We start from the raw sequence: 14,996 nt of genomic DNA, 5'->3' as shown, positions 1-14,996 counted from the left end.
TAAAGGGAGGGGGAAGGGAAAAAGGAGATCAGCTCCCGAGAGGTGGGAAATGGGAGCTGGTTAAAGGTCAGGCATGTGGGGTTGCCCCCACATCTGGTCTTTGCTAGTCATAGCTTGCAGTATCTGCCGGAACAGATACTACACTTTGATCTTGACCAAAAGGCCAATCCCCCCCCCCAAATGTTAAGAATGGCTTTTTAAATAACGTTATTATTTCAACACGGATCAATAAGTGCACTGCACTAGAACCATTTAATCTATATAAAAAAAAAAACTATTTAAAAATATGGCAGTATCGAACGTGCATAAGCACTTTTTTCCTATTTTGTAAACACAGAAGTAGGATTTTTCAGGTATGCTGAAAACGAATATCACAAATTTACCGTAAACAAGTAGTTTTCCGGATATTAAACAATGTAATTCTTTGTTATAAGTGGTGGACTGGTGGAGTGGTGGACTGCACTGGTGGCCATTGTTGTACGCGTAATGTTTTTTTTTTTTTTTTCAGATTAAATTCAAGTTTCACGATATCTTTTTTTTTTTTTTAGATTTATTTTTAGATAATCTGATTTATTAGTGTCCGATCAATAATAATACACTGAAAAAAATTTAAAAAACATCGTGAAAATAATAATAAAAACAGTTCAACTGTGTATTTAGCAAAGCCAACAACAAAAAAAAAAAGATTTAAAAAAATTAAAATATATAACAAATGATACCAAAGGCAGAAATAATAGGGTTTCTACCTACCTGAATAAGTGTTTTAACGTATTTTAAAGCTTTTATTCGGTTCGAAAAAGAACTAGTGTCGAGTTGGTAAGTTAAACCGACACGAACATAGCCAATTTCGGAGTGTCAATAATGGACCAAAAGTCAAAAAATAAACAATACTGATAGAAATCCACCCAATAAGTATTACCGTGACATTTTTTAAATCTCCCCCCCCCCGTTTATTGGCTTCTTTGTTAAATGCCTGTTCAACTTATCAACCCTCGTGTAAAAAAATCTCAAAACATAATCTAAATGTATTATTTTGGATAATTTTGCCTGACTATTTCTCATCTTGATTGTAATATATACAACGTTTCGACCAATGTAACCGCCGACCTTGTTCAGGTGTATCTTTTCGAATTTAGAAGGTCCCCTATTTTGGCAAAAAAAAAAAAAAACGGCAACTGAGAAGGTCAATCCAAAATAACAATAAAACAATAAATGCAAACAATATTATTATTTTAATTTAACAAAAATTAAAATTGTATGATTTTCTTTTTTTTTTCGTTCCGAAGAGTGAAAATAAAAACATGCGTGCAGGAAACGACGGAAGGTGGAATAACACACAAGGGAAATCGTTGTTTTTGATGATTTAACAATACAGATTTCGCCGGATGAAATGTTGTAAAATAATAAGCAATCATCGACTAACCTTCAAAAATGTTAAAAGTCGTAGATGTAGATTTAAAATGTAATAATCCTAAGGAAAAGAAAGAGACGTGCCAACGTTGGTGGACATTTTCATACAGTTGAAAAAAGAGAGAGAGAGAGAGCGCGCTCGTAAAGGGAGATAATTCGGGTTCGAAACATTTATGTAAGTGTTCCGTCGTGGCCTTTTAAGACGGTCTTGGTTCCGTCCGCTTACAGGCGTATTAAGATTAAAGCGGTAAACAGAAGTCCTCTACGCTTTGATTTCTTTTGTCCCTTTTGCTTAAAATATTACACATAGAATCGCTTTTCATGGTAATATTTTTAGGAAAAAGTTACTATTCGCGATATGAATCATTTTAAAGGAAATTTGGGAGTACTATACAAAATTTAAATTGAATGATTTTTTTTTTTTTGTAAAACCTAACCCGAGTTTTAGGTCTAGTTTGACAAAAGTCGGTTTGGTCCGATTCAAATTATGCAGAAATACCGAGTTGGGGAATTAGTCTAAAACAAGCCGCGCGTGTGTGGTCTCCCTCTGGTTCTGCATGTGAGATCATGCCACAAAAAATATTGAAGAAATGATGAATGTGAGAAGTGTGAAGGGCCAACGTTGCCTTCACATTTTTGCCAAGTTACAGAAAAATCGAATGGATGGGGCAGAAGTTATGGGGTAAAAAGTGGCATTTTTTTGCAATGTGGGAGCATTTGTCACCCTGTAACACTGGCTGGTACTTGTTTTCATTAGTTGTTGCTTGAATAATAAAAGTAATACGAATGTTAATCTTTAAAAGGAAAGAACTTTATTTGCCTTTTTACATTTTGGAGTGAGTACACCTCTTGTTAATATTCACTGGCAACATACGTCTCATTGGTTCTGGGGCTAAGAGTGTACTGCCTACTCGCCTGTCATGCTGGCTAGGGATTGGTTAAGGAGAAAGAGAGAGAGAAAGGGGGGAGAGGGAGATGATGAAGGACTCTGGATAGCAGTTCTTGGTTTGTGTCTGGTTTTTGAGAAAGAGAAAGAGAGGGGCTAAGAAACTATTATTTCTTGGGGAATGGTATTATTTTCGTCCTAACTCTTGGTTTTTAGAGGTGACTCAGGTCAGACCTACAACCCCTTTTGAGCTCCTGGTAACGCCGAATCCCAGTGAAAATGGACGAACGGTGCAGTTTCACGCCTTAAGACATGTATATTTGAATTCAGCACCATAGAAAACCACTATATAGGCATACATATCAAGTTTTTGAGTAATATGAAAAAAGAGCTCCAAAAAGGCATGTTTTTTTTAGCCCAGAGGAATGCGAACTAGAATTTTGAGCCTCTGGGGACGCTGAATCCAAGTGTAAATGGATAACGGGGCAATTTCAGGCCTTTACACATGTATATTTGAGTTGACCACCGTGAAAAACCTCTATATAGTAAGACATATCAAGCTTTTGTTGAGAAATATGAAAAAAAGAGACACAAAAAGGGGCATTTTTAGCACTGAAAGTCCCCAGGGACGCGAATCAGAATTTTGCCAGGGTCACCCATACTGAATTTATATTACGAATAATGGACTACAAATTTTGGCCAAGTTTCCGAAAAATCTAATAGATGTATCAAATGTTATGGGGCAAAATGTGTCATTTTGGGTCATTTTTGACCTCTTTTGAGCTCCTGGGGATGCAACGGGAACTTTTGCAAAAAATATTTTTTTACAGTGCACGTCTATTTAATGAAATAAAATTTGTGGCAAAATTTCAGGAAAAAACTAATGGATGGTTATCTAGCAATAGTCCGGACTAACGGACGCATGGACGGATGCACAGACACCACTGAAAACATAGGTCCCTCTCTGATAAATCGGGGGACCAACAATTATATATGTCAAATCTCGAGTCTGTAGACTGAAAATTGACAGAGTAATTTGTTAGGGAAATGTGCACACACACACACACAAGTTTAAACTTGTGTGTGTGTGTGTGTGCACATTTCCCTAACAAATTACTCTGTCAATTTTCAGTCTACATACGCGAGATTTAGCATAAGGGGTATTGAGATTTGGGAAAATCTTTCTAATCGATTTTCGGACAGAAATTTGACAGTCAAGGGGTCGAGGGGTCAAAGTTCAACGATTTGACCTTTAAAAACCTTACCAAACTTCTCTGTTAATTTTGGGTCTAAACACTTTAAATTTTAGATGTAGGTTACTTGGACATGGATCAAACTTTTTAATTTGATTTGAGCCCAAAACTATAAATGTTAAGGGGTGAAAATTGAGGTCAAAGTTAAAAAAATTTGACCTCTGCAGTCTCTACCAAATTACTCAGCCAATTTTGGGTCTAAACATTTGAAATTAAATTAAATTAAAGGGTATTCAGACAAAGGGCAAGCTTTTTAATCAGTTTTGAGGCAAAAATTTGGCTGCCAAGAGGTCAAAGTTGAAAGAGTTGACCTTTGCAAACTCTACTAAACTCCTCCACCAATTTTGGGTCTAAACCCTCGAAATTTTAGATTTAGATTACCTGGAAGTGAGTTAAATTTTTAATATATATATATATATATATATATGTACATAAAGTTATGAACAGTATATAGGGCCCGAGCACAACTCATAGCTTCTCTATATCCCATTCCCTATCTCAGATAGTTACATTCCCGACACATTTCCCAGACCAGCAAGATCAACATGCCTCACTTTTAGATCTATTACTGATAACAGTTCTTGATGATTGTACAACAAATGCCCCACAGCCCACTCGGGAATGCTGATCACACTGTAATAATGGTAGAAACCACCCTAAATTCTTACTCTAAAACTGAAGACCCACTGCTCAAAATAACGAGGTATTACAAAAAGGCTGACTGGGAAGCCATCAGGGATCTCATCAGAGATGCTCCATGGGGAAATATCTTTTCTCTTCCAGCTTAACAGTGTGCAAATGAGACCACTGAATGGTTCAAAACTGCAATTGAGGCACATGTTCCTACACGGAAATTCTATAGCAAGCCTCACTCTCCCCAATGGTTTACCTCTGTATATAAATATATTATTCCTTAATTGGAATTCATTTTTTGAGATGAGCATTATATATTAATTTATTTTTATTTCGGACTATTATTCTCATCTTTATTGGTTGTTGTTTTTGATCTTTTATTGGTTTTTGCTTTATTCACAACGCTTCGGCCAACTATTCCTCTGGCCTTCGTCAGGTGGTAACCGCAACGGATAGGAACTTTGAATCTCCTAACTGCATTCTCAGTCATCACTGCCATCCGTAGTTGTTGTCGTCTCACCACATTTTGGCCAATTAACCTCTGGCATGCTTTGGGTGGGATTGAAACCGCTATCTTCAGACAATGTTCATCTGGAACTGTAGAGATTCAACGTTTATCAACTGCGCCACGGGCCCCGAAGGGCGATCAAGGTTGGATTCTTTGATCTTATAAATCCACGTTTATTTATCTGATCTTCTATAGTCGGCTCCGTACCGATTGGTATATATATATATTATTCCTTAATTGGAATTCATTTTTTGAGATGAGCATTATATATATTAATTTATTTTTATTTCGGACTATTATTCTCATCTTTATTAATTGTTGTTTTTGATCTTTTATTGGTTTTTGTTTTATTCACAACGTTTCGGCCAACTATTCCTCTGGCCTTCGTCAGGTGGTAACCGCGACGGATAGGAACTTTGAATCTCCTAACTGCATTCTCAGCCATCACTGCCATCCGTAGTTGTTGTCGTCTCACCACATTTTGGCCAATTAACCTCTGGCACGCTTTAATTAATTAATAATGCTCATCTCAAAAAATGAATTCCAATTAAGAAAAATTAATATATAATGCTCATCTCAAAAAATGAATTCCAATTAAGGAATAATATATATATACAACAATCGGTATGGACCCGACTATAGAAGATCAGATAAATAAACGTGGATTTATAAGATCAAAGAATCCAACCTTGATCGCCCTTCAGGGCCCGTGGCGCAGTTGATAGAGACGTTGAATCTCTACAGTTCCAGATGAACATTGTCTGAAGATAGCGGTTTCAATCCCACCCAAAGCGTGCCAGCGGTTAATTGGCCAAAATGTGGTGAGACGACAACAACTACGGATGGCAGTGATGGCTGAGAATGCAGTTAGGAGATTCAAAGTTCCTATCCGTCGCGGTTACCACCTGACGAAGACCAGAGGAATAGTTGGCCGAAACGTTGTGAATAAAACAAAAACCAATAAAAGATCAAAAACAACAACTAATAAAGATGAGAATAATAGTCCGAAATAAAAATAAATTAATATGGTTTACCTCTGCTTGTGCAGCTGCTATTGCTCAAAGGCAGCATGCGTTCTGCAGATTCAACTGACATAAGTCCAGTTCAAACAGACAGAAGTATATAGAAGCCAGAAATAATTGTAAGAGAGTAATAGCGGCAGTTAAGACAGATTACATTGAAACCACCAGGAAACACATCGAAGCAAAGAAATTAGGAACCCGTGATTTTTGGAAAATCTACAACAGTGTAGTAAATAATGGGCAGTCAACGATTCCCCCACTATCAAACAATCATGAGGTTGCTTGTATGGCAACCAACAAGGATAATCTGCTTGCCAGTCAGTTTGCCTCAAACTCCACACTGAACCCGGCACACCACTCCCTGCCCGACTTTCCTTTGTGGATAGACGCCACACTAGACAATTTGAAAATCACCCCTTCTCAGGTGCATGCTATCATAAAAAACCTAGACACCTCAAAAGCATGTTGACCAGATCTCATCCCATCTGTGCTAATAAAAAAATGCTCTGCTGAGGTTGCTCCAGTTCTCTCTAAACTTTACAATAAATGCCTTAACGAATCTTGCTTTCCTAACTGCTGGAAAACCGCTTCTGTGGTACCAGTTTTCAAGAATCCTGGCGAAAGAATTGACCCACTAAATTATCACCCCATTAGCCTCCTCCCACTTTTTGCCAAAATATTTGAGTCCTTAGTTAACCAAGCTCTAGTCCAACACCTAACAGCTGCTAAACTCCTGACCAACAAACAATATGGATTCAGGCAATCCCGTTCAACAGCAGATATTTTAACTGTAGTCTCTGAACGTATATACTGTTCACTGGACAAAACAGGGGAGGGTAGAGTGGTAGCCCTCGATATATCTAAGGCTTTTGACAGGGTATGGCACGATGGTCTTCTAAGGAAAATTAGATCATATGGTATCACTGGAAGAACACATAATGTAATTAAATCCTTAAGTAAGAGAAAAATCAAAGTTGTCCGCGACGGTCGAACATCTAAACAATATGACATAAATGCGGAAGTATCTCAGGGGTCTATCCTTGGACCTTTATTATTCCTGATATTCATAAACAACCTCCCTGATAAAATTGTTTCAGAGATGGGTATATTTGCCGATGACACCACTCTCTATAACAGGCATGAGGGGAAAACAAATGAACACATATCTAAGGAAATGGCAGAAATACTGGAGAATGACCTCCAATCTTTAGTGGAAATGGGTCAAAAATGGATGGTCACATTCAATGCTGCCAAGATTAAGGTTGTTTCCTTCAATAATTACAAGAAACCTTCTCTACCACCAATAGCAATGGCCAAGAACACACTGCCTGAAATACTTCCTTTAAACTCCTCGGTCTAACATTTACAGGGAACATGAGTTGGAACAATTGTTATGTAGTTCTTATTAGTGATGACGACTTATATATTTGTTGTTGCGTTTCGTCTTTGAGTGTTCATATTGTGGAGAGATCATATATATTTGTTACAGAGACAGAGACATTTTAATACAGAGCCGGGAACATGTAATAGACTTTGATAGGGAGATATGGATAGATAGATATTGATAGGGGAGATTGGTTGACATTTATACCGTTTGACAGTTCCGGGAGTGTTTCTATAAACATTATCTTTCTTTAACACATATTTTTGAGATGAGGATTTTCAGTGTTTTATCATAATGAATGAACCTTCATTATTTATAATAGCCGAGGGGGGGGCACATTCTTAAGATGATAGAGACCCATTCTTAGATGAGTTTATACACAAAGTTTTTATAATACAGATGAGTGGAACACAAGTCTTATAATACAAATTCACAATACCTTTCTTGTTGAATGACAAAGCATGAAGACGACAGTTACAAAAATATCATGATGTTCGTTTATTCCATTCGACCGGTCAATGGCTTCGCATCAAGGAATTCAAAGTTTCTACATTATTTCAACTTCTACCTTCGCTTCCAAGGCAGATGTCGGCTCCGTCTGTCCAACCCTGTCCGACCTCTGACTTCTCTCCTGACTTACTGACTCCCTTCTCTCTGCCAAGCTCTAACTATATTGAGAACTCATGACATCATTTCATGACCAAACAACGTGCATATCGATCCCATGGCCTGGCATGCCTCCATGTCTAAACATGCATTGTTCCTCACATGTTTACAAAGACCGATTTCCCTAACCTAATTTTCGATTAACCCACTTTGCAAATATGTTTAACATTTTCTATTGTTAGAATTTAGATAACCTCAATTTTAATTTCATTTCATTAACACAATTGTATCATCACATTCCTTTTTTCAATAACATTCTGTATTATTTATTTTAACTTATGATCGGAATTCTCAATTCCAAATCTAACTTCCCAGGTTCGAATTCTCGGCTATCCTATCTCATATTTACTCACTTACAAGAACAGGCGACTGTTCCTTAACAAAATTACATTGAGAGCATTACCAAGGCTGCTCCAAAGAAGGTGGGCTCTCTACTGTGCCAGAAAATTACTTACACCTGAAAGTATCCTGTACCTTTATACGGCCACCATTAGCCCATGTATGGAGTACAGTGGTCACATTTGGGCTGGTGCATCTGCTGCTTGTCTCTCACTCCTAGACAAGGTTCAAAAAAAGAGTCGCCAACCTGATAGGTCTTGAACTGTCATCTAAGCTTCAGCCTCTGTCCCATCGACGAAATGTTGCATCCCTCTGCCTGTTCTACAAATACTTTAATGGTGAATGCTTTGACGAACTGCAAGCACTTGTACCTCCTCGACGTGACTACCCCTGACAAACCCGACAAGCAACTAAGTTCCACCCCTTTACAGTAGAGATCCCTAGGTGTAAGAAAGCTTTTTACTTCAATAGTTTCTTCCCCAGAACTGCAAGTCTTTGGAACTCCCTTCCGGGATTCTGCTTTCCCAACTGTACTGATATGCAGAAGTTTAAGTGTAATGTGAACAAACATCTTTCTACTCATCTCCCTTCATAATGCCCCCACAAATTATGTCCCCGATAATCGCCCCCTACTTCAAAGTGGCACTTGCCTTGTTTAGGGTGAAAATTGAATTAAAAAAAAAAAAATTTAAAAAAAAAAAAAAATCCCTTCTATGGCAAAGAGGAGGAGAAAAGGATAGCACCCAAGATTTCAAAGCTGGTTTGAACCCTGTCAATGTAGAAAATGGTGCTCCGAGCAGCTCCTCTCCAAATGTAGAAAAAGTACTTCATTTTAGGACATATTTGGCACTTATACAGGTAGATTATGACTATTTATGCTGATGAAACAAAATGAATACATTTGTAGTGATACTGAGCCGATTCCAACAAACCCTAAAAAGAAAATAGCTTAAATAGCTACCCACTTTCTTTTTGTGATTCGTTAGGATTTGCTCTCCTCTTGACTTCAAAACGCAAGTCAGTTTTCACAAGAACGTGCTAACTCAAAGAATTTTCAACTAATGAAAATAGTCTGAAATTCCAAATCTAACAAGCCTGTTAAATTAACCGTATCTATAAAAAAAGAGGTACTTGGTCAAGATCAGATTCCTCAAAACTGACCACACCGAAGGACCCAAGGACATATACTCATTTCCTCTCCAGTGCCTTTGGCTGAGGGAAGCGAGTTCCTGTTTGGGGTGAAAATGTAATAAAAAAAAAAAATCATTTGATCTGCCTTGTGCCGCTCGGCAACCTTGTGCTTTGGAGAAAATGCTGTTTGAAAAAATGGAGACAAACAGACAGACACAGTTTTATAAATTAGATTAAATATTAGATTGTTTTTAATGACAATGCATAGTAAAAGCAAAATAAATGGTTTTGGATTAATGAAATAAGCTCCAAAGCCATCGGAACACATACATCAAATCTGTTGCCAAGGCCGCTGGAAAAATGGTGGGATCTTTCTATCGATCCAGTAGATATCTCACTGCTGATGCAATTCTCTATCTATATAAAAGCCAAGTACGTCTAAGGATGGAATACTGTTGCCACATCTGGACAGGAGCTGCTAGAAAGGACTTGTCCTGCCTTGATAGAGTTCAAAATAGACTTCGTAGCCTCATAGGAGATGTCCTTTTCTCTTCCCTGCAACCTCTATCTCACAGAAGAGATGTTGCGAGTTTGTCTCTGTTGTATCGTTACTTTCATGGAAAGTGTTCGACTGAGCTTAAGTCTATGGTCCCCTCTCGCCAAACTTTCACAAGAAACACTCGTCTAGCTGAAAACACTATCAATAATTCCCCCCACTCTTTATCTGTGCCTAACCCTAAACGTAGATTTCATGAACAAAGCTTCTTTCTTAGAACTGCACGCCTGTGGAATTGTCTTCCGTTTTCCTGCTGACTACAATATGGTTGTGTTCAAGTCTAACGTAAATAAGTTCTTCATGAGCCGTTCCATATAAGTTATCAAATTAACCGAATTTTCATTACTAATGATTACTATATTGTCCAATTTCTATTGTACACTCTTTAACACTTATCCCTGAGTGGCCTCTTGGCCTTGATAATGTGGTGATTCCTGTGTAAAAAAAAAAAAAAATAAAATAAAATAAAAATAAAAAAAAAAATAAAATAAAATAAAAATAAAAAAAAAAATGTTTTTAACAATCTAATTTTTTTTTATCTTCGCCTGTGTTGGAATTCATGCTTTGAACCATGATGTAAATCAAATCTATGACGTCACATCAAAACTAATTATTTTGTCAAAATGTTTTAAACTCTATGAGAATGTTTTCTCTTAGTTTTTACCAAAAGATAGTACATATATAACTATATTTTTTTATTAATAAATATTGATTTTTTTTTTATACCCACAGACACTACTGTTTCATGTTTATGCAGTCATCAGATTAGAAAGTGATAATTACTGCTGCTCATGGGATTCGAACCGAATCAACAAAACCTTGTCTATGCAGATTAGCTTTCTTCCACACGGCCATCAGGAATTAACTTTTAAATGGAAGTGAATTTAGTAACTTATGAAGCCATGTAAGCAGGTTTGTCATAATCAAACAATGATGAGAGTATATGAACAAACAGGAAGTTTGGAATCATATACATAGCTAAATCATTGTTTTATTTGAAATTCACAGATAGGGCTCAATTTTAATTTTCTTAAAGGAGCTAATAACTATTTTTTCAATATACATTATACATATATATATATATATATATATATATATATATTTATTTCTGTAGAAATATATTTTCTTATAATATATACCAATCCTTTTTTAAGAAGTTCAATGTAATTACAAAGCAATATATAGAATAAATGACAAAAAGTTATATTCCAAAATTCATGATGTTGACCATCTTATAATTTATTCCTTTAATTCAGTTGACTTATACAATTCTTAACAGTATCAGATACTGGAGCTATTTCCCTTGATTTCAACAGGTTTTTTAAAAATATTCATAGCTCAGCGTCCCAAAACATTCAAATAATAGGTTATTTCCCCAGATAAGTTCAACAGTCAATTTAAAATAAAAACAACAGTCCTGACAGTTGGATCTATTTTCTTTCTTTTTCCCTTGATAAGGGAGTATATTTCCGAAAATTCAGGAACTTGATACTATCAACAACAACTGGGTACAGCCATTCACACCAGTAAATATTTTAATTGAAAATTATTGAATTTCTGATTATCAATTATTAATTTACCCATCCTGTATTCAACAATCACCTCACTTTCTGCACTGTTAAGACTTCAAACACATCTTTTAACCTACATACAATGCTTAAGGCAAATTATATCCTTTTCTCTCTCTCTCTCTCTATATATATATATATATATATTATATCGCATATCTCTTCATATTTACAAATAATCCAGAAAGCAGCAGTAGCAGCAGCTGCGACAGTCAATAATGGCGACGCTAAGACAAAGATGTTCATCAAGTTAATACAAATGAACTCAATAAATACACACAACAATTTCAAAGCCAATTCTCTCACATACATCAATAGAATAGCTCACACATCACTTCAACCAAGAAAACCGCCAGATAAGGATGCACAAGAGAAAACCAAAATGTAAAACACAAGCATTGCAGTAAATGCAACTCAGGCAGCATATTAACGCAAATAAGTATTACACGAAACATTGCAACAATTCAACACCGACTAGGTTACATTCACAACTTTTTCAGCTTTAAATCAACATAACACATGCATACATACACCAAACAGATGATTCCCTACTACGCATCAAGACACAATAAACAAACAATTAAAAAAGCAAAATGCAAGCTAATTATCAATTTGCCCTTTGTCTTCAACTACGTCCGCGCCACCATTATAAAAATGTTAATCTTCTCAACAAAAAAACGAGGGAGGCTAATGTGTGCCGCGCTATCCGCTCGTTCTTTCAACAAGTAGCCACCATCGCCACCAACTACTGTGAACCGCATTGTGAACACCGTGCTATCAACAATAAGTAGCTGACGTCGTCACCAACTACTGTGAACTGCGTTATGAACACCGTTCTATCAACAAGTAGCCGCTGCCATCACCAACTTCCTGACACGCTAGCGGTCTCTTTTCACGATCATTTAACTTTAAATAAACGTTTGAACTTAACCCTATTCGTTTGTCAATTTCTTGCTTTCCATATGCTCAGTTCTGTTTATAACACACATATATATATATATATACATACATACACTTTTTATTTGTTACATAAGCATTAATATATCTCAACACATTCATGAGCATGTTCTAGTCAGCCAGTTACAAGTAACTAGAAACCTCTTCAGGCGACATTGCTTATAAAAAAACCTTAATCCAGACTAAGCAATATCACCTGAAGTTAGGAAGAAGGAATATATATATATATATATATATATATATATATATATATAATAAAAAAATAAAAAAAGAGGGGGGGGGTTATTGGTCACCACAACCTTCTTATTTAAATATTTTTTCACTACTGATATAATTCAGTTAATTGTAAAAACTGTGTGTGTGAATGCGATTTATGAATCTCGTTTTAATCGGATCTGATAGATGAAGCACTTTATATTTATCACCGGTTATTCATTCAACTTATTTTTAATGTAATATTACTTTTCTTACTTGTACTTGTGACAGCATTCGTCTGGGTTGGGTTCAGCCAGTTCCAAGTGAATTTGTCGCATCATGAGTCAAGGCAGTTAATCCAGATCTGTTTGCTGCGGACTGCTCAGCATATTGCATCCATTCACAATTTCATTGTTGTACACCGAAGATGCAAGAACCAGTCATAGGTTTTAAGTCAAGTTTAACCACTGTGAGCCACGAATCAGTTGACCACCACTCTTCTCTTAGCAGTGTTAGTGTTATTGCCTTGTGAATCAGACGAGTGAATGGACGATGAAGGATGTGTCTAAACAATCGCAACCAATGAATAAGAAATACTTCAAGTCTAGAAACTTACATTGTGTGTTTTTTGTGGCATTTGGGATGTGGTTAAAGATTACTTAATATTAAATTTAGATCAAGCTCATTTCAGAAGAAAAGAAATGAATGAGAAAATGTATCTAAATTATTAATATACATTTTTTTCATGTTGATATTAAGTTATGAGGTTAACATGCATTATTTTTATAATTTTCTATCTGATGGTGGTAGGAGTCTGTGTGCATTCATTGCACAGGCCATGATCGTCCACTTGTTGGGCTTGTCTGAATTTGGTGCTTGATTTTGACATTGGTCACATTGTCAACTTCAAAGTGTCACAAAAATATTTCCTCTCAAAAAAAAAAAAAAAAAAAAAAAAAAAAAAAAAAAAAAAAAAAAGAAAGGTCTGTCAGCGTTGTACTTTTCTTACGTCTTACTTTGCTCAGCAGCAGTTGTACTTCTCTCTTTTTATTCCTCTTCTTCACGCCCCATCTCGTGCAAGAGATATCATTTCTGACACACACACACAAAAAAGAAGAAAGGGAAACGTCTTTTATTGCTAACACTAGAACCCTGACAGTGCTCAAATTTGCATTAATCCTATTTTTTGTGTCGGACGGAATCCAGATTCGAATGTCAATATGTCTCTACAATAAGCACACACCAACAGTGTGCACTTATTGCTGAGTCTCTCCACACTGTTATCACTAGGGCTAGGACAACAGCATATTCTTTTGACTCTCGAGTGTGTATCTGTTGATATCTTATAAGCTTTTATATAGAATCATGTGGTTCTAGGTTGATTAACTGTGTTGGATATATATACTTGAGAGTCAAAACAATGAAAAGACACATTTTCTTCATCTATCCATCCCACCAAACATGCAGCATCTTTACATTGGTAAAAATGGCATTACCTACGAGACACCATCCTCAAGTATCTTCGGTTTCTCTGTACAGGGGCTTATCAAGACAACCCGAAATAAGAATACTGCGCCTTAAAAGTAAACGCTGACCAAATACTCAAAATATTAAAGTATTTAAAGCACGAAGAAGACCCCTCTACATACATTCCCTCATTTTATTTTATTTTTTTTTTTACAAGGGAGTTACAACCTACCAAGGCTTAAAGGCCACTCAAGGATAAAGGTTAATGAATGTAAGGTGGTAGTTTAGTAATCATAAATGGTGTAGATTGGGTAGAATTTGGATTATGTAAAACGATGGCTTAAGAACTTGTTTATATTGGACTTGAAGGCTACTATATTGTATTCACAATTACCTTTAAAACAAATAATTTATTTTGAACAAGTTAAGATAATTGTTTTCTTCATCTATCTCATTAACACAAGGACCTAGAAAGAAAATGACCACCAAGTTAGTTTCATGTAAAAACTGAAACCACATTTGCAAAGACCCATAGCATAGTGGATAAAATACTTGATATAATTCAGTTGTAAAGTTAGTCTTCTAGAACTTGAAGGTTCAATCTTCAGTGCAGGCAACACTCAAAATACGATTGCATATTATTTAGGATTTCTAGCCAGTCATGGCTGACAGAACAAGAGCATGCTACCCGCCGTGGATTAAATTAGGGGTTCGTTTGAAATTCCATGCAGATTTTCATGTTCGACAAGATACACCTAAGGAAAGTCTGAGGTTACATTGACCAAAACGTGAAAATGACAATTGATGAGAACAGTAGTTTGAAGAATTCAAATAACCAATTAATTCACATCTCAAATTCAGAAATGTGAATAATATAGATTCATAATATCCAAAAAACAGACCCGCCATAATCTGATGAACCGGTGGATGACAGGGCTACAAAAGACAAAGTTCTATTAATTTAATTATATATATATATATATATATATTGCAATTAGGAAGGGAAGATTTATGATTCATG

General features: G+C 36.0%; 1 protein-coding gene across 1 annotated transcript in view; it reads right to left on the bottom strand.

Moving 5' to 3' along the window:
* LOC145245837 (PRELI domain-containing protein 1, mitochondrial-like) overlaps positions 1-1,557 on the bottom strand; it is a 45,345-nt gene extending 43,788 nt beyond the window's left edge. Inside the window, exon 1 of the mRNA XM_080107490.1 lies at positions 1,424-1,557. The gene's annotated coding sequence lies outside the window, so the exon portion shown is untranslated. The remainder of the gene's footprint in view (positions 1-1,423) is intronic.
* Between the last annotated feature and the right edge of the window lie 13,439 nt (positions 1,558-14,996).

Source organism: Euprymna scolopes, chromosome 23, assembly GCF_053919585.1.
Source record: "Euprymna scolopes isolate OS-2025 chromosome 23, ASM5391958v1, whole genome shotgun sequence".
Taxonomy (NCBI): domain Eukaryota; kingdom Metazoa; phylum Mollusca; class Cephalopoda; order Sepiida; family Sepiolidae; genus Euprymna; species Euprymna scolopes.
The sequence above is the reverse complement of the archived record's forward strand: the minus strand, read 5'-3'. Positions and strand labels throughout refer to the sequence as shown.